Raw genomic sequence first — 25,770 nt, 5'->3', positions numbered from 1 at the left:
AGCTACGCTATGTAGCTATGTACTTTCAAATATTAGTCTGTCGGTGGTGGGCTAGCTTTCATGACAATGGCGAAGCCCCAAAGACATGGAAAAATCTACGAGTTTCCATCATGAAGCAATTAAAGACAAAGTGCTTACCGACTGGTGTAGCTTGAAGCTTCTCTCTCATAAGTCTATCCACAAATATGTAGACAAGTTTTGGGATTTACATCTCAAGACTATTGTCTTTCAAAAGATAAACTTTGCCGAACAAAAGCAACAGTTTTGTGCAAGATTACCTGAAGAGATGGCCGAGTATGTCAACTCTCAACGGCCTGGTTCTATCACTAAAGTAACCCAGCACACCATGATTGCTTCACACATCAACTTCCAACAAGGGGCTAGACGGAATGTCAAGTCTATGGAAAATAAAGACAAAGGTGATGCCAAGGAGAAAACCAATGCCCAAAATTCTTCCCAAGGCACTTCCAACAACAACATTCAACAGAGATAGGCTGCTCGAGCTTGTTGCAAACATAGTAAAGCTGGATAAAGATTAGCCCCCAATCATCACGCACACAAAGAGAGAATGAAGAAGAGAATTTTAACGTCGTGGAAACTATCCCAAGAGACCTTAAAGATCTATCTCACGAGGAGAGTTGAACTCAAGACCTACTATGTGAGAGAGAGAGAGAGAGAGAGAGTATACGGACATACATTATGTATGAAGGTATTTTCAATCGTCCTCCCGTTTCCTACAAAGCTCAGCCAATTATGGCAGGTGTGGCAGGAAGGGGTTGGCGTGGACCCCAGCCCAAGTAGTGGGAAAATCGGTATCATCTCAGCACGTTGGGCATGTGCACACCCAGTTAGTTTAACTTGAATTATTTTACAAGCACAACAGTTCTTTCCTTTGAAACTGATCTCTCTTGCCACGGTATGAGAAACTAGCTCTGCTTTATTCCCTGTTTCACAAGGAGATAGATTGAATATGCAAAAGCAGCTGCCTGCATGGCCTTCAAGGTGTCTACCATTAGTCGATGTAGACCTGGCAGCGAAGGATGTGATGCAAGGTTGAGAGAGGTTCTTCCAACTACTTGCCTTGGAACTGTTTTGCTCTCCAATCCAAGAGTGCATTTTCGTCCTCACTATCACCATCAGTAGTAGAGTCCTCATCCAGTGAGAGATTGACATTCATAAAAGGTTTTCTTGATGCCACTTTGGCTATGACCTCTGTGATCTCTGTGCTTTCTACTTGTTCATGCTCCTTCCTCTTGAGCTTCTCAACCCGATCACGTAGCTCTCTGCGCAGATTCAAAAAGTGCAATTCATAAAGTATCTAAAAATGTACAAGAATCATCGTCCTTCCCATGGAGCACAAGAAGGAATTTAAGATACCTTTATTGCAGACTCTCTAGCTGTTCCCTGTCTTCAGCTGCATCAAACTGCAAGATTGACATTTAAATCTTGTTAACTTTTCTCATCAAGTATTGCATTGGTCAACACCCATCGCCCACATATCACCCCCACATATCACCTCCTCTTCCAGTCTCAAATCTACTTCTTGCAGATCATCACGAATCGACTTTTCAAAGTCCTTCCATTCATCTCTGTAGGAAGGTGTTTCAAAAAATACATCACACAGTAAACTTTGCATGTTGGGTGATAAACAGATAAGCAAATACCCACTGTATGTTGTAATTTGGAGGCTCTAGACCACGAGCTCTGTAGTCAGCGTCCACATTAACAATCAAAAAAACCTTCCGGTAAAGACTTCTGAACTCCTTTGTTTGACATTACACCACCCTGGCCTGGTTGTGGGAACAGAACCTAGTCATTTTAGGAGAGCGCGTCACTAGAATCAAGTTCTTTACGACTCCTATCATCCACTGCTTCGTCTTATGATGGTAGAACCCTGCACTGGAACATCTGCACATCACATTTGAATGCATATCACAACTTGAGACAGAAACACAGAAAGAAACGACGTAAGAATCAATGTTTTTTAAAGGTTAAAAGCTGTCAGTAGATTCAGAATAGCAAAAGGTATATACATTCTAACTGAGTAAAGTGGTTACATTAAAGAATCACGAGGTAACATTCATTGGAGACTATACTATGACACAACACGAGCTTCTCTCTTTCTTTGACACATATGAGACACACAGAGTACAAGGATACCTAGGAGGACTTCAGCCACATTTCAATCTACCTATCTGCAACATAGACTACTGCAGGGGAAGACGAATTGTGCTCCCAAATTGGAAGGAGCAGCAGTGGTCTAATCTGCTAGTCAAAGAACAATGACCGCAATGCCTCGTCCCATCACTAGGATTTCTTCAGAGTTGATGGTTGTTGGAAGCCGATCCTTAACTGAGCCGCAGAGACAAGAACATCCCACCAATTTTGCAACGAGTTAATGTGAAAGGGCGGTGGTAATGCGTGTGATAGTTTCCACCCAAACGTACTATCTTATAGCCTCCCCCTAACGTACACATTGTCCGGCCGTGCCGGTGGCCTTGCCCGTAGGACCCATGTCCTTACATTAAACCCCCTTTGGAGAATCGTTTTCGTCTTCGAAAATAAACGTAGGAAAACTTTTTTTGAGTGCGGAGACATTCTTCCAAGTAGAACCTTTTTCAGGTCTATCTAGCCATTTTACCAACACCTGTGGTCTGACATGATGTCTGGTGCGAAGCTCATGAGATTCCAGAATCTTTACAGGCTCATGAGGGATGCTTGGCGGTTCGATAAGGTCAACTAACACACCTGTGTCAATGACATTATCATTCTCTCTTAGCTGTTTCCGTAAATGGCTAACATGAAAAACAGGATGAACTTGTGAGTGCTCTGGAAGAGCTAACTAATAGGTCACTTGACCTATACGTTTAAGAATGGTAAACGGTCCACAATAGCGTGGTGAAAGTTTAGCAACTTTTCCCGTCTTCAGACTTTCTGAATGCTCCGGAATTTTTGAGGAAAACATTGTCTCCTTCTTCGAAAGTAGCAAGACGACGATGCTTATCTTCGTACTTCTTATATCGATCTTGAGCTTGCTTAACATTCTGTCGAGCAACTCGAAACATGTCAAAATGGTCTTAAAGAAAATTCTTCGATTGTTGTATCTTCTCCTTAGCCAACCCCACCGAAATGCGTGATCTAAGTTGAAATCCATATAAAAGCATAATGGACTAAACCTTTTAGTTACATGCTTTGAACTATTATAAGCAAATTCCAATATAGGTAAGTAGTCTGCCCAATTGGTTTGCTTCTTGCTAACGTATGCTCGTAGCATATCCTCTAGCACTTGATTAACTCTTTTAGTTTGACCATCTGTTTCTGGATGATCAATCGTACCATCTGTTTCTGGATGAGTAGTCGTACTTAGATTTAGTTTATTTTCTAACTTTTAAAACACTAACTCTCCAAAAGTGATTATCAAACTTTCGATCTCTGTCATAATGATACTAGTTGGACGACCGTAGAGTTTATATATATGCTCTACAAATAGCCGTGCTAATTTTGATGTCTCGACCGTAGTCTTAGTGGGAATGAATCGACCCATCTTTGTGAGACGGTGTACAATTACCCATATGGCATCATGGCCACGATTTGTAGTAGGTAGTACTAATCCTACTACAAAATCCATAGAGATACTCTCCCACTTACCTTGTGGAATCTCTAAAGGATGTAAAGGGCCAGCTACCTTGAGGCGCTCTGCTTTTGTTTTGTTTGTTTTCGGAGTCGGGCGAGGTAAGCCCGGCTGCTCCCCTTATCCACCATAAAAAGCGAACAAGAAGAACAACCAAGACTATGCCCCGAGAAACCGAAGGCAGACGCTTTTGTCACTAGTTTCCTCTGGACTCGGAAGGCCATAATTATCTACACTCTGAGAGTGATGACTTTTCCCTTGAGAGACCCATTTCGGTGGGCGTGACAGCGACCAAGTACCTCTGTTCAGAGGCCCAGGTACTGCGGGACTTACTTCGGTCTTCCCTTTGGAGTTGCCTCCTCCAGGTAACTTATCGCTCACCTCACTAATCTGCCTTTGAAACCCGACGGTTTTCCCCTAGGAAATGCCATACCCGCTTGGAAGGGCGTCGGCTCACAGGTGGCGTCCGCTGAGATTGGTAATGTCTCCCATTATGCATTTCCCAACCCCTTTTAGGTGAAGTTGATCCCCCCCGGGGGGGAATGGCATTTGGGTGCTCTCGTAGCTCATCTGGCTTCGCTTGGGGAGAATTACGTCATTTCCCCTGGAAGGGATTGGATTCAAATAACTGCAAAGGAAGGGGAGCATTATCTCCCCATCCGCCTATGCAGAGCACCCAAGTACCGGGGTACAACTTCACCGAGGAACTTCGCCACAGGCACGTGCCTTGCAGTTCCGTCCCTCGAGTGCGGATCACGGCGTACCCAGAAGGGCATCCGCTTTCCGCGAGCCTCCCCACCAAGGAGGATAACGGTCCTTTCTTCAAGGTCCAACGAAGGGTCGAGAGTGTTGAAGGCGGAGTTGTTGAGGCGCTCTGCCTTATTAACTTGGCATTGTTGGCAGTTTAGTATGTACTCTTGAACATCATGATGTAAGCCCGACCAATAAAATTGCCGTCGAACTAAGGCGTATATACGTCTTACGAATACCTGGATGACCAGCACTTGGACTATCGTGACACTCAAATAAGTTTTGGCGCATAGTGTCTGAGTCCTTTGGCACACATATTCTACCTTTGTGGAGTAAGTAGCCATCATCAATAGAAAAATTCTTCCATCGCTTAAGCTCTTCCTGAGTAGCGGTGGAGCTCTGTGTGTTGGAATTTTTATCTGCACGTGTAGAGACATGTTGATCTTGCTGTACAAAGACATGTGAGTGTGAGGGATCCCTTCTTAAAACTGTACTCCACACTTTAGCATATGATTGATCTTGTGCACATTTGCCACGTAATGACTCCAAAAATCCACTCTTTATTTCCGTGAAAGCAAGTGAATTAATCTGAAGCATTCGACTTAGTGCATTCGCTACTACATTATATCGTCCCTTGCGATATCGTAGCTTACAATCATAATCTTGAAGGCTTTCGGCCCATCTAGTTACGACCCTTCAAGTCCGCTTGAGTAGTAAACTATTTAATACTCTCATGGTCAAAAACTACTTCAAACTTGGCACCATATAAATAGTGCCGCCACTTTCGTAAAGCGTGAATTATGGCATAGAGCTCTCTCTCATAGACAGAATAATTCTGTTGAGCTTTATCTAACTTTTTACTTTCAAAGGCTGTAGGTCTTCCCTCCTAGAGAAGTACCGCACCAATTGCTTTATCACTAGCATCAGTCTCTACCACAAACGGCTTAAGTGGGTCAAAAATTGCTAGGATGGGAGCAGTGACTATAACTACCTTGAGTTGTTCAAAACTGCGTTTTTGGGCTTCTTCCCAAGAAAAGGTCTTACCTTTTGCTTCAAGTTGATCCGTCATAAAAACAACAATTTTGACATAATCACGGATATACTGTCGATAAAATCCAACCATGACTAAAAATATTTGAAGCTCCTCAACCATATTGGGATGTGGCCATCGAAGAATGGCAGCAACCTTGTCAGTGTCCATTTTGATGTCAGAATAAGAGATCACATGACCGAGGTAATGTATCTCTGTTTTAAAGAAATCGCACTTGCTTTGCTTAGCATACAACGCGTGAGCTCGTAGCTGTTCGAACACTAATCGTAAGTGTTCTATGTGTTCATCTTCGGTCTTACTATAAATGAGAATGTCATCAAGGAAAACCACAACAAATTTTCCAAGATAGGGACGTAAGACACTATCCATGAGTGTCATAAATGTAGCTGGAGCATTGGTTAGACCAAAAGGCATAACCAAAAATTCAAAATGCTCGAACCATGTTCTAAAGACAGTTTTGGAGATAGCTTGCGGATACGCACTTGGTGGTATCCTGAACGAAGATCTATTTTTGTATAGTATCTTGCTCCATGGAGTTGATCAAACAACTCATCCACTCGAGGCAGAGGATACTTGTTCTTGATGGTTATCGCATTTAATCCGCGATAATCTACACACATGCGCATAGTACCATCTTTCTTTTTTACCAATAAAATTGGTGATGCCAAGATGAAGTGCTAGGTCTAACGAAACCATAACGAAACCACGAGCGAGGTAGTCAGCCAATTGACTCTCAACCTCCTTGGCTTCTTTAGCACTCATACGATAAGGTGGTTTACTCACTGGTTTAGTGCCTGGCAAGACATCTATGCCATGCTGCATATCACGTGCAGGAGGTAAACCCGGTGGTAAATCACTTGAGAACACATCACTATACTCCATGAGTAAGCGAGTCAGCTTTTGCCATGCAAAAGGAGAAAGTAAACTAGAGTTATGCTGGGATGGAGAATCTTGTAATTCCTGTAATGTTTGTTTTACAACAGTTGCACGTTGCTCTATAGAATTAAAATTGAGAGCACTTTGCTCGTTAGATTTGTTAACACTTTGCTTATCATTAGAATTCATTGCACTTTGCATACCATTACTAGAATTCATCGCACTTTGCTCTTGAGAATTCACAAGACTTGGAGACAAGCAGTAACACAAAAAGACTCCATCAATTAAATCTGCTTTCAGCAAAATAGAAAGATCGGCTGTATATATAAGAGGTACAGATGGTATATTTTTCTTACCAAGCAAAAACACATGTTTACCATTGGCCATGAAGGATAAGGAGTTGTGTTCATAACTAGTGTGCAATGTGTTTCTTAAACCATACAGCCACTCTCGTCCTAAAACTACATCAACACGGTCCATGTTCATAACTTGGAAGTCAAGGGTCATCGTATGATCTTGAACAATAAGCTCAACCCCTTGAACTACCGTGTCCTATACTTCTTTATCATTCCCAGACATCTACTCCTCCACATACTTGTGAGAGCAGGGAGTGTGTGTAAGCTTCAATTTCTTGACTAGCTTATAGTTCAAGAAGTTATGAGTTGCACCATCATACCCTAAAATACGAACACGTTGTCCGTTAATAGTGCCATGCATGCGAATCACATCATGGGGACCAAAGGTTGGCTGCCACATTGAATCACTGACACAACACTTGTGCTTTTCTTCCATATGAAGAACCTCTACATCACAATATTTAGGAGATGAATCTAACGTGAGGCATTGCACTGTGTGCACGGCCTTTTCTTTGCCTTGCAAAAGAGGACAATCTTTCTTGTTATGTTGGTCCAAAAGACATAAAACACAAATTGTGTTTCTTTGCACACTCAAAATTAGCAGTGTTGAGAGATCCGCTTGGAGTATCTCGTGAGTGCTTAGGCTTCTTAGCCTCTTGTGGACGTGGAGAGATAGATTGTCTCTTATTCCTCTTGGAACGTGTGGGAGATCTACTTCGCCATTGGCTCTTAGCCACATTGCTCTTAACAAAATTATTCTTAGAGTAGGGAACATTTCCTTTCTTCTCTTGGTCATCATCATATGCTTGGGCATGACTAATCGCTTCTTCCAAAGTTTTTGGATGTTGGGTCTTGACATGAAGACGATAGGCTTTGTCAAGACCCCTATTAAAACCCCGTATCTTTTGGAATTCATCTAAACCTTCTAGTTTTAATATGATTTCCCGATACTTCAAAAGGTACTGTGTGAGAGAGAGGCCAGACATGTGGCATGCATCCCATGCTAACCAATTCTTATCTTCTTCATTGGAGTCCAAAAACCCTTTGGAGAAAGAAGCTTGAAACTCAGCCCAAGAAGGAGGAGGAGAATCTATTGGAAATATCATCCATCACTTATAGGCCTTGCCTTTAAGAGAGATACTTGTTTCCATAGCCGTCTTTATAGCCGGGGTGTGTTTCAATCTATGAATATCACTCCATTTGTGTAAGAACGTATTGTGATCACGCTCTTCCCCGTGAAACTCAGGAATGCTGATATTCTCAAGTAATGCATTGCTACCTTTTGCATCTTTTGAAGCACTTGTCTCTTGGACTCCTTGAGTCGTGCGATCTTGGTTCCCTTGAGCCGTGCTACTTGTGGCTCCTTGAGTCGTCTGTGAATTCATAAATTTCAAAAGTAACTCTGTAAGATTGGTAACATTTGCATTGAGTGCAGAGAGATTGCGTTCAAGTAAACTTTGGCGATGTTCCAAAGTCTTGAAAGCAGTCATATCTACAAGTCCATGATCTCCTAGATCATCATTGTCATGCATAATAGCGTCAGCAGCATCCATGGTACCCTGATTTTGATCTACTTGCTCAAAATCAAAAGTATGTGTAGGTGGGATATTCTTACTGGCCATGGTAAACACACACTAATGTAAAGAGAGAAAAAACGTCAACTCGTACCTTGTGAAATTGAAGTCTTTGTGTTTTGTATGCTCCACGATTTGCGTTGCATGCGAACCTCGCCTTGCGGGAATTGTAGCACTTCACATGTCGTTCGTTGTAAGAACACCTTTGTTGAATCTTCACAAAAACTCATCGTTTTTGTGAAGCCTTTTGTTCACTTTGAAGCTACCTCCTTGAGGAAAAAAGAGTTTTTGAAGAATTTGCCTTCCTCCAAGAAGTGAAAAGAAAGGGTGAAACTACTTCCTTGAAGTTTGAAGCTTTCCCTTTCCTTCTAGCTTTCCTTTCAACACAACTATGCTATCTTTCCTTGTTATACACAACAAAGGTCAATAGCTTGATGGTAAAGTGTTTGCCTCTTACCCTCATGGGTTGGGTTCAACCCTTCTTCATCCAAGGGTTAAGCGGGCCTTCCTATGCGCGCAACCAACAGAAGCCTTTGGAGCCTCGATGCCGTAGAGTTGCTAGTCGAGTTTGCCTTAATCGCCCGCCTTGGTCGCCTGCTGTGGATGGCGTAGGTGGGGCGGTCGAGGTTGGCTGTCGCTGTCTGTCCACGTGCTGTACACAGGAAACAGTGCCTGCCTTCTTTTTGCTACACAACGGAGATGTCGCTGTCTGCGGAACGTGGGAGAGAAGCAGCACGTCGCATGCACATGCAACCCGCTTTTCCCCTCCTCCCAAAAATAACTTGGATACCAGTGAAAGGACGATGGTAATGCGTGTGCTATTCTCCACCCAACCGTGGTATCTTATAGCCTCCCCCTAGCGTACATGTCCGGCCGTGCCGGTGGCCTTGCCCGTATCCTTACATAATGCTGAGAGTGTATCCGTCCTACTTCCGACATCTCCATACACATGTGAATGTAACTGTACGGAGTCCACTAAGCTCCCTCCCCCCCCCCCCCCCCCCCCCCCCCCCCCCCCCCCCGCTATAATTGAATGTTTGTGAATGTAAGTGAAGTGGGTTGGGAGGTTGATGGTTTAAGCAATGCAAAGCAAAGCTCTCTCTCTCTCTCTCTCTCTCATATGGGTCTCTCACTGTTTTTAGGATTTTGTCACTTCTTCTTTGTCGTTTTTAGGGTTTCGTCACTGTTTTTTTGTTGTTTTTAAGGTTTTGTATCCGTCCTGCTTCCGACATCTCCATAAACATGTGAATGTAACTGTACGAAGTCCAATAAGCTCCCTCCCCCCCCCCCCCCCCCCCCCAGCTATAATTGAATGTTTGTGAAGTGGGTTGGGGGGGTTGATGGTTTAAGCAATGCAGAGCAAAGCTCTCTCTCTCTCTCTCTCTCTCTCTCTCTCTCTCTCATGGGTCTCTCACTGTTTTTAGTGTTTTTTCACTTCTTCTTTGTCGTTTTTAGGGTTTCGTCACTGTTAATTGTTGTTTTAAAGGTTTTGTATCCGTCCTGCTTCCGACATCTCCATAAACATGTGAATGTAACTGTACGAAGTCCACTAAGCTCCCACCCCCCCCAACTATAATTGAATGTTTGTGAAGTGGGTTGGGGGGGGTTGATGGTTTAAGCAATGCAGAGCAAAGCTCTCTCTCTCTCTCTCTCTCTCTCTCTCTCTCTCTCTCTCTCTCTCTCTCTCTCTCTCTCTCTCTCTCTCATGGGTCTCTCACTGTTTTTAGGGTTTTGTCACTTCTTCTTTGTCATTTTTAGGGTTTCGTCATTGTTTTTTTGTTGTTTTGAAGGTTTTGTATCCGCCCTGCTTCCCACATCTCCAAAAACATGTGAATGTAATTGTACGGAGTCCATTAAGCTCCCTCCCCCCCCCCCGCTATAATTGAATGTTTGTGAATGTGAGTGAAGTGGGTTGGGGGGTTGATGTTTTAAGCAATGCAGAACAAAGCTCTCTCTCTCTCTCTCTCTCTCTCTCTCTCATGGGTCTCTCACTGTTTTTAGGGTTTTTTCACTTCTTTGTCGTTTTTAGGGTTTCGTCACTATTTGTTGTTTTTAAGGTTTTGTCAATGTTTTTTTTCCTGTTTTTTACGGTTTGTCACAGTTTCTTGCTGTTTTTTAGGGTTTTGTAACCAATTTGTCACCGTTTTTAAAGGGTTTTTCCATTATTTTTTAGAGATTCAAAACTGTGTTTTGTTATTTTTTAAGGTTTGACAAGCATTTCTTGTTGTTTTTTAGAGTTTCTTGTATTAATTTGTTGTTTTAGAGTCTCTCTCTCTCTCTCTCTCTCTCTCTCTCTCTCTCTCTCTCTCTCTCTCTCTCTCTCTCATGGGAAGCATCGGGGAAGTGCCAACGACGTGTAAGGAGAGTCTCTCTCTCTCTCTCTCTCTCTCTCTCTCTCTCTCTCTCATGGGCTCTCTCATGGGAAGCATCGGGGAAGTGCCAACGACGTGTAAGAAGACGCATCCCTCGCCGCCCGCCCACAAAGCCTCTTTCATATGCGAACAGGAAAGAGGATGTCGGCAATAGAGAAGGAAATGATAGAATGGAGAAACGAAGTGGAAGAGTGGAGGAAGGAGAGGAGCCCTTTTCTTCAAAGATGGACCGAAGAAAGAGATGGCATGCATAAGAGAATCGCTTCGCTTGAGGAGAAAATGGTCATCCAAGAGTCCATCATCTCCGAAATCTACAAGGTGAGCTTCTTGAAGTCAAAAGTGGGTGACTTGAAGAAGGGGAATTTCAGCCTTCCATGATGGAGGAGCTGAACACAATCAAAGAACAAGTGCGGGTCATCAAGGAGGAGGAGGAAACGAAGTCATCTTGAGGTCGAGAAATGGATCGAGGTCGCCAAGAAAGGGAAGGTAAAGAGGCTTCTTCTACACTTGACATCATTGACATGACCCTCGAAGAAGAGCAAAGAACATGTGAGGGTCACCGGCCTCAAGGATGTCAATAATGTTGAAAAAGAGGTCAAGGTGGGCAAGAGGAGTGAAGGCTCGGGAGAGTTCTTAGAGTAAAGAGCACTCCTACTACGTTTTCTCTCTTTAGAGGAGGAGTTCTTGAAGAAGAGGCTAACCCTCAAGAAGACAAGTATTTTTCTCGGTGATGATCTCACCCTCCCGCAACTAGCTTACATGAGAGAGGTGATGCCAGAGATAATAACAGCAAGGGAGAAAGGAAAGACTGCCTTCTACAAAGATGGTCGGGTGGTGATTGTAGAGGGACGCTCTACATGACGGTGTGAGACATATGGGACCATATTGAAGATGGCAACCTAGAATTGTAATGGATCTTATAGGTTGGATGTGGACGCCTTTGAGGATAGCTTTTGGGAGAGGGACATTATATTCTTCTTAGAGATTCATCAAGCCCCTGGACAGATGATGCCACATGTGACACAATATAGATGGGAGACAGCTTGCCGGACTGACACGCGATCTAAGCATGGGAGCAAAGGATTGGGGGAAGTAGCAGTATTATCCAGAGAGGAGCTACCGCCACTCCGACACATTGTGCGAAGAGACGATCATGCTAGATACATGGGGGTGAGGTTGAGGGCCGACGCAGGCCGATTTTTATACATTGCCATATGTTATTTCCCCCCTAGTACTTCAGTGTATGCTGAGCCTACAAGGTCAATCACCTTTCTCAATCCTAGACAATGACATATGGGAGTTTTCCAAGGATCGTGACATCCTCCTCCTAGGGGACTTCAATGTCTAGATGGGCAATGCTCAGACAGTCTTCTATGACACTTCTGTAGGAGATTTGGGGCTTGATAGACATTCACAAGATAGAGATTAGAGAGAGTATGGGAGACATCTGATGGAGATGGCGACTACACATGGTCTGGTGATACGTAATGGCCTACAACGTTTCCCTAGAGCGGCTGGTTTTACATGCTTTCTACATAGGTATGGGGCCAACACAGTGGACTATTTCATGGCACATCCGAGCTTCATTCCCTACATTCATGATTTCCACTAGAACCAAGACCAGTGGGTGTAGCAGTGGATCATACTCTCTTGACACTTTCCGTCTCCTTTCAGTACAGTACAGCCCAGGTGTCACGAGGGGGGACACATACCCATTATACATTTACACTAGAGACTGATTATGTTTATACAGAGGAGATCTATAGTCGTCTATGTACAACAGCCAGGCGACTCTCATAGAGGAGATCACCGCTTTAGTGAGATTGAGACATTGCATGATACAACAGCAGAGACATACCCACACACTCAGCCTAATCAGAGACGCTGTTCTGGGACCATGCCTCAGAATGGTTGGTATGACAAGGAGTGTAGAGAAACGAGAGTACAACTTCAGAGAGATCTTCTCCCAGGGGTCATCAATCACAGACAATCTCGGATAGCCTTCAGGTGCCTTGTGCGACGGAAGAAGCGAGCATTCCTAGCTCAAATGGAATGAGACTTACACCAATTGTTCTTAAGTAGAGACTCAGGAGAGACATGGTGTTTCTTTCATGAGCACTCCCCTCCTCCACTGATTACTTCTCCTGATGTGTGGGGTCAGTATGCAACATCCTTATATACAGTCCCTAGATAGACACCCCTTCCAGATCGTCCGAAGCCATGCCCATCTGCGAGCACCTTCTTTACCATTGAGATGGTAAAGACGGCCATTGACAAGATGAGAACCAGGAGGGCATATGATCATGATGATCTAGTAACAGAGCACTTTATACATGCTAGAGATATGTTGACAGAGGTTCTTGTAGTTCTGTTCGATCGTGTTATGAGTGAGGGTCTACCTGAGACTTGGAGACTTTCTACTATTGTGTCTATCTTCATGGCAGGTGATCCTACAGAGCCTAGAAACTACCGTACTATAATGATTGAACACACATTGGCACGGTTGTATGCATCTATCCTTGAGCAGCAGTTGAGCAGATGGAGAGAGAGTGAAGACATATGAGCGGCTGGCCAGACCAGTTTAAGGAGAGGCTTCTATACTCTTAACCATATTCTGACACTCGAAGCCATCATTAAGGACGGTAGGTGTCACGAGGACATGGCCACTGCTAACCTTAGTTGAAAATATCTTTCCGATGATTTTCGTTTAAGTTTTGAGACCCTCCTTTTGAAGTTACAAATGGCCGAACATTGTATGGCGAGTGTGAAACAATAGTTTCACCCGCGGACGGGAAGCTGGTCGCCACTAGAATCCGAGTAATGAAAGGGTGTCTAGGCTCAATTCAAAGTCATTTAGGTCCCCTCGCTGCACTTAACAAGTTGGTGAATACTAGGAAATTAACTCAACAAAGGCAAAGTGCCAAGGTGGGTCACCAAGCAAAAATCACCCGAGAACTGGGCCACATTGCATTTTTGGACGTGGTCCCAATGGTGATAGATGATGAGATGACCAGTGGAAGTGCCATGGAAGCATCTCCTAAAATTTAGGGAACTGCTATTTTGGGCCATGAAATTGGTTTGCGTCATTAGCTCCAAAATGACAAGAGGAACATTTTATTACTCTGCCGCTAAGTCAAATGAGCAACCGGTTGAGATATTTTTAGACCGCAAGGTACTAAATGGGAAAACCATGCATGAGTGCCATTGACACATTCTTGGGCATTTTCCACCTTGAGAGAGAGAGAAGCGTTGAAATAAAAGTGTGGCTTACATTTTTCACCCGTATGTTGGATTGTTGCAGGTACCAAAGCTATTGTGTGCAAGCTTTCTCTCTCATGTACGATGTAGTGAAAGAAGTGATGTCCTGCACTCTCTACACTGCTCTCTCTCTCTCTCCCCTACGTGCAGTAATGTGATGCCCCAAAAGAGGGCTTTTCATTTGACCTATGTACAGTTGTGCAGTCTCACGCTTTTGTGCCGAGCCAAGAGCCTCTTTGAGCAAGAACAGGAGTAGCTAACTCCTACTCCAAAAGCAGGCACCGATGAGGGTGATAACCTCACCTTACACATGCATTTTTAGTGCTGGTTATGCGCTATTTGTGGACTGTTTTGCAGCCGTATGGATGCCAAAAGCATTGAGAGCTATGTCTCATTGTTAGAGTCAAGTTGCGGGACTGTGAATCAAGTTGTGGGACTGTTTTGCGCTGAAAACAGGGTAAAAACCAGTAAATACAGCAAGCTATAATTGCTGTTTTTGGACTGAAAACAGAGGGTTTATGTCTTCGAAAGCGAGTTCCAACAGGGGGATTTGTTCAGGGCGAGATTTGGGGCCGTTATGCTGCCAAAATTTTATGAGAACAAGTGTGATCTAGTTGGATACAGGTGAAGACCTCCAGGACTCTAGTTTTGTAACTTTACCCTCTAAAGGAATAAAGAAAAATCAAAAGGGGTACTAGTTTTTGGGGCCTACGGGTTGTTGGCGTCCGCTCACAGCATTCTACCTTCCGAGTTGCGTGTGCTTTGAAGTGTTAATTCTCGTTATAGGTCCCTTTCGCAAGGTTTCTTTGTGTGTTAAAGCTTAAAGTAAAGTTTCGGGTAAAAGCCAAAGTCTACCGCCGTACGGGACGAATTCATAATTTCGTTGCCAGGACAAAATCCCTTTTTCCTGAAGAAGTCAGCCTTAGTTGGTATGGTGAAGACACGGAGTATAGGAACGCGGGATTACACTATGGGCGACAAAGGGAAGGGTATTATGGAAGAGGGTTCCTCTTCCAAGGACATGCAAGAAATTCCTACAGTGTTTGAGGTTGGCGAGAGTTCACGGCCACGTCTCTCTGTACCTCCTGCCGATGTGAATGCTCCTCCAATGCAGGACTTTATGATTGGGCAACTTGAAGATGATGTGTTCAAGACTCATTTAGTTGCCGCTGCGAATGTGTTTTCTCGACTGGTGCAAAACCCAAGCTTTATGGAGTTTTTGGATGCGCCACCAATGCCACAGCAGAAGGCAACTCACACAACCAGTAGAGCCCGTTGAGGCTCAAGCCCAGGTACTTCATGCGTCCTAGTAGAATAGGGAGCACTCGCATGTTGCGAAGTCAGGGGCTCCAAAACAGGAACAGGTGGTTATGACGCCTTTTCTACAGGCTTTGCCAGTTCAGCCCGCCACCTTTCCAAGCCCGCATGCTGCGTTACAGGGGCAGGGAACCAATTTCCAGGCAATGCATCAAGTTTTTCCACCACCCACGGTACATCCTGAGTATTTTGAGGGTGGATCTGTGTTCCAAAGTATGGTTGGTTATGCGCCAGGAAGCCAGCATTATATGCCACGAACAATGTTTGGGGGTATGCAAGGCATGATGCCAAACCCCATGTACGGTACCATCGGCATGCAGCAAGGCTTTCAGAGCAACCAGGGCCAGTTTTGGGTGCCACATGGTAATTTTGATATGGCTGGTTTTTCTGGACAACAGCCAGACATGGCACCTATGACGCAAAATGTCAATGGCCAAGACGCGCTAATGATCCCTATCAGAGTACCCATGTTGCAGGCAATTCCCTATGACAATTTGGGGGCACTCGAGAAACCAGAAGCATTCAAAGAAGGTGGTGCTACTGTTAAGTTCGAAACTTTCTGCGGCTTTCAGGATAAGACGAAGACTCTTACTTTTCTCCAAAAGTTTGATACAGCTTATGCAGGGGGGAATTTTACAGAGGCCTCCAAGGTCAAGAAAGCTGCCACCTTCTTGAAAGGCAATGCGCTTACATGGAGGACGACCCTCTTGATGCAAGGACATGCACCCTCCACATAAGTATACTTCAAGCAAATGTTTTGCATCTGCGTGACTATAAAATGAATTTGAAGCCGACATCATGATGGATTGGCACCAACTCACCGCCGGTACTTGCAAGAGCCTACAGGAGTAAAATCGGAGGCTTTGTAAATCATTGCTCTCAGTAACCTCCTACAGGTTCGTGGCATTGACAAAGCAGATACAAAAGTATTGTTGTGCGTTGCCTAAAGGGCTTCGAGATTAGTGTAAAAAGAACAAAAGGACTACCCTCACTTAGCTTATGGAAGTTGCCAACACTGGTCTTGCCTTGTTGAAGGGAGAGGACAGTGGATTTCCAGGCAATGTAAAAGGGGGGCAGCAAAAGAAAAATTCAGCAAAGAAGCCCTTTGCAAAAGCGGCTCCTGAAGCATCACAGGGGTCGAAAAAAGTGCAAGCAAAGAAGTTGGAAAGGGAGCCTTTTGTGCACAAGTCGCTTGAGGACAAGAAGGTCTTGATGGCTTAAAATAAATGCTTTATATGCGAGCAGCATGGTCACTTTGCTGCAGATTGTCCACAAAGGAAAAGGCCAGCTGATTCGGATGATAAAGAAGATAAGAAAGGAAAGAAGCCTAAGTCCACGACAGGTTTGGTGCCAAATATGGTGGGTGACAAGCCAAACACAGATGCCAGCGAGTTATGCAAAGCATGGGGTAAAGTCAGAGATCAGACGGCACTCATCTTCTCTGATCCAAGTGCCAAAGCAAAATTTACCTCACCGGAGTTAGCTATCAGACTGGGCATGAGAGCTGAAGAGATGGGGTGCACGACAGAGGCAGGGTTGGCATGTCCTAGCCACTCAGAGTGTGTTACTCCCATCATTGGAAAGTTGCGTCTGCATATTCAATCATATGTGGACACATAAGAATTCTATATCATGCCATTGGAAGGGTGTGATGCATTGCTTGGAATTCCGTGGATGTTGCAAACACATGGCGTGTTGGATGTCTGCGACAAGATGACCACCCTTCAACATAGGAGCAAAACTCATGTTTTGGATGTAAATCTCAAAGGGAAGTCTGTCCCTATTGTATTTGCTTCGGCTATCACTTCTATAAAAAAAAAATCATCTTTCTTTGTACTTGATCTTTGCACTTGATGTTTCAGATAATTGTCAATCAAATTTATATGTGTTAGATAAAGAAAGGTCAGCATTTTTGCGAGAGTTTAATGACTGTTTTTCTGATTCATTACCGTCTCATTGCCGCCGGAGAGGCCTAAGGACCATGCGATAGATTTGGTGCCAAGGTGTAGCCCACCAAACAGACCTCCCTACAGGGTTAGTGCGGCACAACAGAAAGAGATTATGGGCCAGGTAGAGGAGCTTTTAGAGAAGGGGTTGATTCAGCCTAGTTCTTCACCTTTTTGCTCCCTAGTGCTTTTAGTGCAGAAGAAGGATGGCTCTTGCGCATGTGTATTGACTACTATGCGTTGAATAAGAATACCATCAAGAATCGGTTTCCTATCCCAAGGATTGATGATATTCTTGACAGTTTAGAGGATGCTGCAATTTTCAACAGGATAGACCTTAAGAGTGGGTACCATCAAATTTGTATAAGGCTAGAGGATGTGCACAAGACTGCGTTTAGAACGACATTTGGTCTTACAAAATGCTCCTGCCACGTTCAATAGAATGATGGACTGGATTTTCTGTTCGCATCTGAAGTTTGTTGGCACATTCTTTGACAACATAATAGTCTACTCGAAGAATGAAGAGTAGCATAGGCGTCACTTGACCATTGTGTTCGAAGAGCTGTGAAGTCACAGGTTACTTGTCAATCCTCAAAAAAGTGAATTCTTCTTGGAAGAGATCCACTTTCTTGGCCACATAGTATAAAAGGATGGTATCCGAATAGATTCTGCAAAGGTTGAAGCTATTAAGACATGACCAAACTTGAAGACTATGCACGATGTTCGAAGCTTCTTTGAATTATGCTCATACTGTAGAAGGTTTATCAAGAACTTTACAGAGATAGCTTCACCCTTCACGCTTTGCAAAAGAAAGAGGTCACTTTCAGATGGACCCAAAAAGAGATTTCAGCTTTCAATCTCCTAAAGAAAAAGTTGACTTCAGATCCGTGATTGTTTTACCAAATCTTAGGAAGTCATTTGTGATCCAGTGTGACGGGTGTGGCAATAGCATTGGAGCGGTGCTAATGGAAGATAAACGGGTAGTAGCTTATGAAAGCATAATTTTGCAAGGGCCAAAGAAGACTATACAAAACTACGAGAAAGAGCTTTTGGTTGTGATGCATGCGCTTTCTAATTGGAAGCACTACCTCTTGGGTGCTGATTTTGTTGTCCAAACTGATCATCAGACCTTGCGATACTTCTTGACACAGTCAAAGCTATCCGAAAAGCATATGCGATGGGCAAACATTATTTCTATGTTTCACTTCCAGATTATTGCATGTGGAAGGCAATCAAAATGTTGTGGCTGATGCGTTATCAAGAAAGCCACAAATTTCAGCTATGTCAATTCCTTATCATAATGAGCTTGATGACATGAAGGAACAATATGCTACAGATGAAGATTTCGCAAGGAGTTTTGAACAATTTCAAGAGGGGCAACATCATGAGCACTACCTCCTCAGAGACGGTTTTAAGATGATGCATGACAGACGTGGTGTTACTAAGCAATTGCGACATAAGGTCATATTAGAAAGTCATGTCCCATCGTATGCAGCGCATTGTGGTATTGATGCGACAGTTAAAGCGGTAGAGACATTCTTTTATTGGCCTACTTTGAGGAGAGATGTGGATGCCTTTGTGCGAGCATGTGTGATTTGCCAAAAGGTGAAGTTTGACAGGCAAAAGGCACAAAGGTTGTTACAGCCACTACCGATTCCGGATAAGCCATGGGAAAGCATTGCTATGGACTTTAGCTTTGATCTTCCAAGAACGATGACAAGGAATGATGGTATATGGACCATTATTTGTAGGTTCAGCAAGCAGGCCCATTTTATTCCTGTTAGGAAGAAGATAAAACCTGCCTAGATGGCACGGTTGTTTATGTACAAAGTGTTTAAGTACCATGGTATGCCACAATTGATTGTGAGTGATCATGATCCTCGCATGACAAGTTTGTTTTGGAGAGGATTGTTTGAGAACATGGGCACTACGCTCAAGTTCTCGTCTTCATTTCATCCACAAACTGATGGACAATCAAAAGAGGCTAATTCTAGTGTCTTGGATCTACTGAAATGCTATGTGTCAGATAATAAGGGCAAGTGGGAACAATATTTGCCTATGCTTGAGTATGCGTACAAACAACAATACGATGCATTCATCCACAAGCAAGGCACCTTTTGAGATTGTTGAAGGTGGCCAAAAGGTTCCTCTATTTTGCCTACAAAGGACAAGATCCTTGAGGCAGATAGATATGTTGAGAACATGGATAAAATGTATAAGAAGATTAAGCTTGCCTTGGAGAAGACTTAAGCAAAGCAAAAAAGAGCTGATGATCGTCACCGTCATGAAATATTGATTTCAAATGGTGATTGGGTACTTTTACGGTTTGAAAAGGCAAGGTTAAAGAAGATGAAGGGCAAGGAAAGGTTGTTTCCAAAGCTCAGCATGCGTTACTATGGGCCTTTTCAAGTGCTTGATAAGATCAGCGATGTTGCTTATAGGCTGAAATTGTCTGACACTTGGAAGATTCATAATGCGTTTCACGTGAGTCTCTTAAGACCTTTCGTGGGTCATGTGCCAAAAGATGTGCCACAGGAGGATCAACCAGAAGTTGATGAACTTGATGAGATCTTGGTACTTGAGCAAATTTTGGCAGATAAGGAAAGAAAAGGGACAGGTTGCAAGACGCTATTTGGTGAAGTTCAAGAACTATCCACTTATGGATGCAAATTGGACGGAAGAGCTGCGAGCATGAGCTATCAGAGCCACCAAATGTATTGTAGCTTTACCTTGAGGCCTTTGGGTTACAACCTACGTATGCCCCAACACAATGTGTGCAAAGGAGGGGTAATGATAGAGCTAGTACATCAAATATACATATGGATTCAGTGTAATAGAAGTGTGCATTGCTCTTTAATTGTTAAACGTATAATGTTCACTTCTATCATAGATGGAAATGACAAAAGTATGAAGGTCTCATTAAGTCATTTGTATCTATGTCTTATCATCTTTCTTGCGGATACATGCGATGATAAAAGAGTGCTGACAACACAAGATCATCAATGGCATGTATTTATGGTATGCAATCGAGGACGTTTGCGAGTTCAAGAGAGGGGTATGTCACGGGGACATGGCAACTGCTAACCTTAGTTGTTGGTTTCTTTCCATTGATTTTTGTTTAATTTTTGAGACCATCTTTTCGAAGTTGCAAATGGCCGGCCATTGTATTGCCAGCGTGAAACAGTAGTTACACCCGCAGACGGGAAGTTGGTCGGCAGTAGAATCCGAGTCCCCTCGCCGCACTTAACAAGTTTGTGCATACTAGAAGATTAACTCAATAAAGGCACAGTGCCAAGGTGGGGTCACCAAGCAAAAATCACCCAAGAACTAGGCTACATTGCAGTTTTGGACGTGATCCTGGTGACAATAGATGGTCAGATGACCAATGGAAGTGCCATGGAAGCATCTCCTAAAATTTACGGAGCTACTATTTCGGGCCATGAAATATGTTCGCGTCATTAGCTCAACAATGACAAGAGGAACATTTTATTACTTTGCCGCTAAGTCAAATGAGCAATCGGTTGAGATATTTTAGACCGGAAGGTATAAAACAAGAAAACCATGCATGAGTGCCACTTGGCACATTTTGGGCATTTTCTACCTTGAGAGAGAGAGAAGCGTTGAAATAAACGTGGGAGCTGCATTTTTCACCCGTATGGTGGTTTGTTGCAAGTAGCAAAGCTATTGTGTGCAAGCTTTCCCTCTCATGTACAGTGTAGTCCAAGAAGTGATGTCCTGCACAGTCTACACTGCTCTCTCTCTCTCCCCTACGTGCAGTAATGTGATGCCCACAAGAGAGCTCTTCATTTGACCTATGTACAATTGTGTCGTCTCTTCTGTGCCGAGGCAAGAGCCTCTTTGAGCAGGAACACGAGTCTTGATGATATTCTGACACTCAGAGCCTTCATTGAGGAGGGCATGTCACATGGGAGACAGATTTATTTTAGCTTTGTTGATTTTCACAAAGCATTTGACATGGTACCGAGAGTTCGATTGATGTGCAAACTAGAGGAAATGGGGGTGCCCATAGAGTTGATTTAAGGAATTATGGCTTGATACAGATCAGTGATGGGACATGTACGCAGTTCGGAGGGGATATCTGATTCAATTCACTCCACCATTGGGGTGAAACAGGGTTGCCCATTGTCTCCTACTCTATTTGGTTTGTATGGTTATGAGGTGTTCGATTACATTGACAGAGAGGGTGATAGAGGTGCCTAGCTGGCAGGGACGTGGATCCCATTGTTGTTATATGCTGATGATATTGTGTTGATCTCTGACTCACCAGAGGGTATGCACCGACATTTGGATGCATTACACAATTTTGCAAAGGATAGTGGATTGTGTTTGTAAACCTTGGTAAAACCAAGGTTATGGTGTTTAACACCACACCACAGTGGATCAAGAGATCAGCACGGACTTTCACATATGGTCAGGAGATTGTAGAGTATACAGATGCATACACTTACCTTGGGGTTGTTTTCATTGGGCCGAGGTTTTTTTTGGGGAGAGCAGCAGAGACTAGACTGACTAGAGCTTTTGTGGCCTTGGAAGGCTCGAAGAGGATGTGTTCGCAGGTTCAATTCCAGGATCTTTGATACTTTAGTAGCCTCAGCTATGTTGTATGGGGTGCAGATATGGGGACCTTCTGTAGGCCAGGATAGTTGGAGACATATGGAGAGGCCCTTGGTATCTATGATTTCTCGACTGATCAGAGCCAAGGCCTCCATACCCACACTATCATTCAAGCAGAGCTAGCTGCCCCTCCTATGGAGATTGAGACGCTTACCAAATCAGTCTTCTTTGTGCATAGCTTGTGCGATACTATTAGAGACAGATATGCTAGAGTGGCCCTTGAGTCTTCCAGACAGTTAGCTCTTCAGGGGGAACTTCATGCTGGTATGCACAGATAACATCATGGTTTCAGACACATGGATTTACCATGGACAGGCTGCCCCCTTTCCACTACTCTCTTCAGGCACCTTGGATGTCTCTTACACGGGTGGAGATTACTAAACTCATTCTTCAGGACCTGATCCAGCTAGATACCAGGAGGACGTGGATAGAGACGCCACAGGAGTTGGGCACGAAGATGGCTTTCTATAGAGAGCATCTTCTCCACCTCACAGGAGATGGGTTTGTGATTCGACCCAGCTACATGGACACACATGTGTCTCATGGTTTGCGGTGTGCCATTGGTCAGATACGCACATCCTCACATCAGCTGGAGATTGAGACTGGTAGATTCAGAGGGATACCAAAAAAGCAAGATATGCCGCTTATGTCGATTAGAGCCAGACACAGAGCTACATTACATATGTCATTGCACAGTGTACTATGAGATATGGGGCCGTTTCCACTGCTTATTCAAAGAGGGTTTCGGTCCTTTCTCTACGGTCATGAGTTATGAGGATCAGAGATGTCTTGGGCTATATTTACTTGAGTTACATAGATATAGAGACACTTTACTGGGGAGAGATAGAGAGAGACAGTCCCAGAGACAGATTACAGATTTCTTTTCACTAGATATGGGACAGCCAGAGGAGCAGCCATCGCTGCAAAGCTCGGTCCACACTTATTCGACCACTACCGGCACTCTTATCGATCGAGCACTAGAGCTACGGATATCCAGACGGCCAGGATTGAGGAGAGGGGATACACAACATTGACGGCCACGATTGAGGAGAGGGGCTACAAAGCATTGACGGAGACTACACTAGAGGATTTGAGCCATACTCTCTCGACATCTAGAGTGCAGATGAGGATGGATTCTAATAGTAGTATCTTTGTTCTAGTTCTTTTGTACCCAGACATGGTATTAGATTCATCATTTTGTGATAGATTGGTCTCATAGGTCATTATGGCCTTTCGAAGATGTTAATATAACATTTCAATTCATTTCTCTCTAGGCAGCGAGTAGCTCTATAGTGGAGGTTGTTGTAGACGGCAGGTAGCAGCAAGTGCACAGACTCAGCAGACAGCAAGGGGCAACACACAAGAGGCGGCAGCACTCAACAGGTGGGTGGTAGGCAGCTGAACGTAGCACGCATCAATGGAAGCACTTACGGGCAAGGGTCAAATTTCAGCAACCAAATTAACATGCAGCAGACAAATTCGTGTACGGCATGCTTATCCCTTACGACCAAGGGGCTGTTCGCAAGTGCTCCCGAAACCCTGAAACGTCTGTGTGCATGTTGTCTGCAGCAAGCACGATAGGTGCTGAGAGTTCCAAGGATGGCTTATAGAGCTGTGTGCGTTAGCTTGTTGCAGGTGGGATGCGCAGGCAAGTAATGGTGCTAGGGTTTGCTGTAGGCAGCACTCGAAGCCAGGTCCAACACGAGGGTGCCGTATAGGTCAAGAGTTCTACTGTTGGCCCTGCTGGTTCGCGCAGAACCTGTACAAGCACCTCCAAAAGAAAGAATCTCTCTCTCTCTCTCTCTCTCTCTCTCTCCACACACACACACTATGTCGCTTCTCCTTGTCTCCGCCGCGGGGTAACACACCTATGTGAAAAGATAGAAGCAAAAGATGATGGCTTCTCCACTCAACAAAACACCCCGAGGACACTGAAGGCAACTTTCATGCTCACACGCAAACACCTTACAGAGATGGAAAAAGAGATGTAGGAGCAACATAACCGCGAAATGTTTCAAGGCCGAAACGTTTACGGTGAAACACAACGCTTCACCGTGAAAAGTGGCTTTTCACCACGAAAAGTTGAAGTCCAAAATGAGAGCACAGTGAAACATGAGACCAAAACGTGCGTTTAGCAACTTTGAAACTAAAGCTATGGTAACTTGTTGATAGTGAAACGACTTGTGTTTCACTTGGTAAGTGAAACGTTTCACCAGTTTAAACCTATCGAAACGCGTTTCATGGTGACGTTGGATTTGGACACTCCAAGTGAGAAATCAATAGCAACACACAAACAAAAACTGCAAATAGCTCAACTTGGGGGGAGAGAGAGAGAGAGAGAGAGAGAGAGAGAGAGAGAGAGTTGACACGGAACGGTAGAGTTCTGTCCCAAGATCCACTGCCCCTAGAGAACGGTGCAACTGGCCCCAAAGATTGGTGCCCCTTCCGGTATTTCTTTATTATTGCTTCGCAAAGGTACAACTACCCGGGGGTCTAGCTCTCCAAGACTCTGCGTCCAGATGCTCCCCAAAGATGGCCATGAGGACTCTTTGAAACAGTACACGTGATGCCTGTCACTAGGAGGTTTATTTTTCTTGTTGCCTTTTTTAAGTACATACTACATATTTTTATTTATTTTATTTCCACTTGTTTTCCCAGAAACCCTTGAAAAGGTACAAGTGGGCATTGCATGACTAATGTGAAACGGTTGCAACCAAATGGGTTTCTCAAATTGGGAATCTAGGTTGATTAGTTGAGCCACTTAGCACTTAATTCTGATGAGTATGGAAGCTTGTGCACGCCAAAATAGAATTTGGGCCACTCGACAAGTCACTCACAATGGACTTACCAACTTACAGATCCTCGCCAAGTGGCCCAATTATTAAATAGGTTTAGGATTAAAAATCCTAACCCCCAACAACTTAGGGAATCCCCGTATGATGGGGCCGAAACTAAAGTGAGGGTGCGCACACACACAAAATATGCGTAGCTGGTTGCTGACGTGGCAGGCAGACTGTACGGATGTCCAGATTTCGCACTGACATGCTGATGTGGCACTGCACGGATATCTTCTATATGTGCTAATGTGGCAGCCAACATGCTTTTGGGACCAAATGCTTTTAGATTTGATGTTTTATATTTGAACTGCTTTTGGTAGGCCAAGGGCCTTTAAATATGAACTATGGGTACATGCAGAGCAGAGCCACAGATGTTGTACCATGTTGAAGCAATATAAAGAAATATCGAAAGGGGCACCACAATTTGGGGCCAATGCTCTCTTGGGGTGGAACTTCGCCACTTCGTGTCTCATGTGCCATGCATCTCTTTCCGTTCAGTTGTTTTGAAGCATCTAAGACTATATAGTTTGTTCTTTTCCATTGGCACGTGGTGCCCCTCCCATTACAATGGTTTCAGAGCTCCAATCGTGTGCTAGCATACCAGTCCTACCAAGAACATACAGAGCACAATGCAGTTTTTGGATTGCACAGAGTACTTGCAATTTCTTCTCGATGAGCTTTGCGACATACTTTCGCGGCATCCTCAGCAGAATCTTTCGATGCTGTAAAGTTTCCAACACTTTTTGAATTACATGTTGCCCCCTCTGATTCCCCGAGTAGTACCACCTCCTCCACCACCAAAAAGTACAAGAGCCTCCAACTGATAACCTACTTACCCTTCTGTTCCAATTGGGGGAGTCTTAAGGAACAAGGTCCGGCCACCTGACCTTCATATAAAGCAACCGCCTCTACCACCACCGCCACCTGAATACAATGGTTAAAGCCCTTATGGATATCCCTACTATCCACATCCAGTGTTTGCACTGAACCAACCAAAAGATTTCAAGGATGGCGAGATGACATGAGAATTTTGAGAAAAATACCAAAATATCCCTGAAATTTTGGGAAATTCCCCCTTTAAATTTCAAAAATTCCCAATATACCCTTTTATTGTTTTGCTATGAACTTGTTCCAAATTTCACAAAGTCTAATATTTATGATAATGGA

At 44.0% G+C, this 25,770-nt stretch overlaps 1 protein-coding gene and 1 pseudogene across 3 annotated transcripts in view; both read right to left on the bottom strand.

The window, feature by feature from the left end:
* Positions 1 to 477: 477 nt before the first annotated feature.
* On the bottom strand, positions 478 to 1,776 carry LOC147454954 (uncharacterized; annotated as a pseudogene). Its single transcript, XR_015188739.1, has 4 exons — positions 1,669 to 1,776; positions 1,517 to 1,589; positions 1,378 to 1,424; positions 478 to 1,283 (listed from the first exon to the last, which is right to left on the bottom strand). The product of XR_015188739.1 is annotated as an uncharacterized LOC147454954 (transcript).
* The window catches only part of LOC147454952 (uncharacterized), a 72,960-nt gene continuing 48,960 nt past the window's right edge, over positions 1,771 to 25,770 (bottom strand). For both annotated transcript variants that reach the window (XM_086516787.1, XM_086516796.1), the window contains exon 5: positions 1,771 to 1,908. The gene's annotated coding sequence lies outside the window, so the exon portion shown is untranslated. The remainder of the gene's footprint in view (positions 1,909 to 25,770) is intronic.

This window comes from Adiantum capillus-veneris, chromosome 7, assembly GCF_014529385.1.
Source record: "Adiantum capillus-veneris isolate H3 chromosome 7, ASM1452938v2, whole genome shotgun sequence".
Lineage (NCBI taxonomy): Eukaryota > Viridiplantae > Streptophyta > Polypodiopsida > Polypodiales > Pteridaceae > Adiantum > Adiantum capillus-veneris.
Note: the sequence above shows the minus strand (reverse complement) of the source record. Positions and strands in the feature narration are given on the sequence as shown.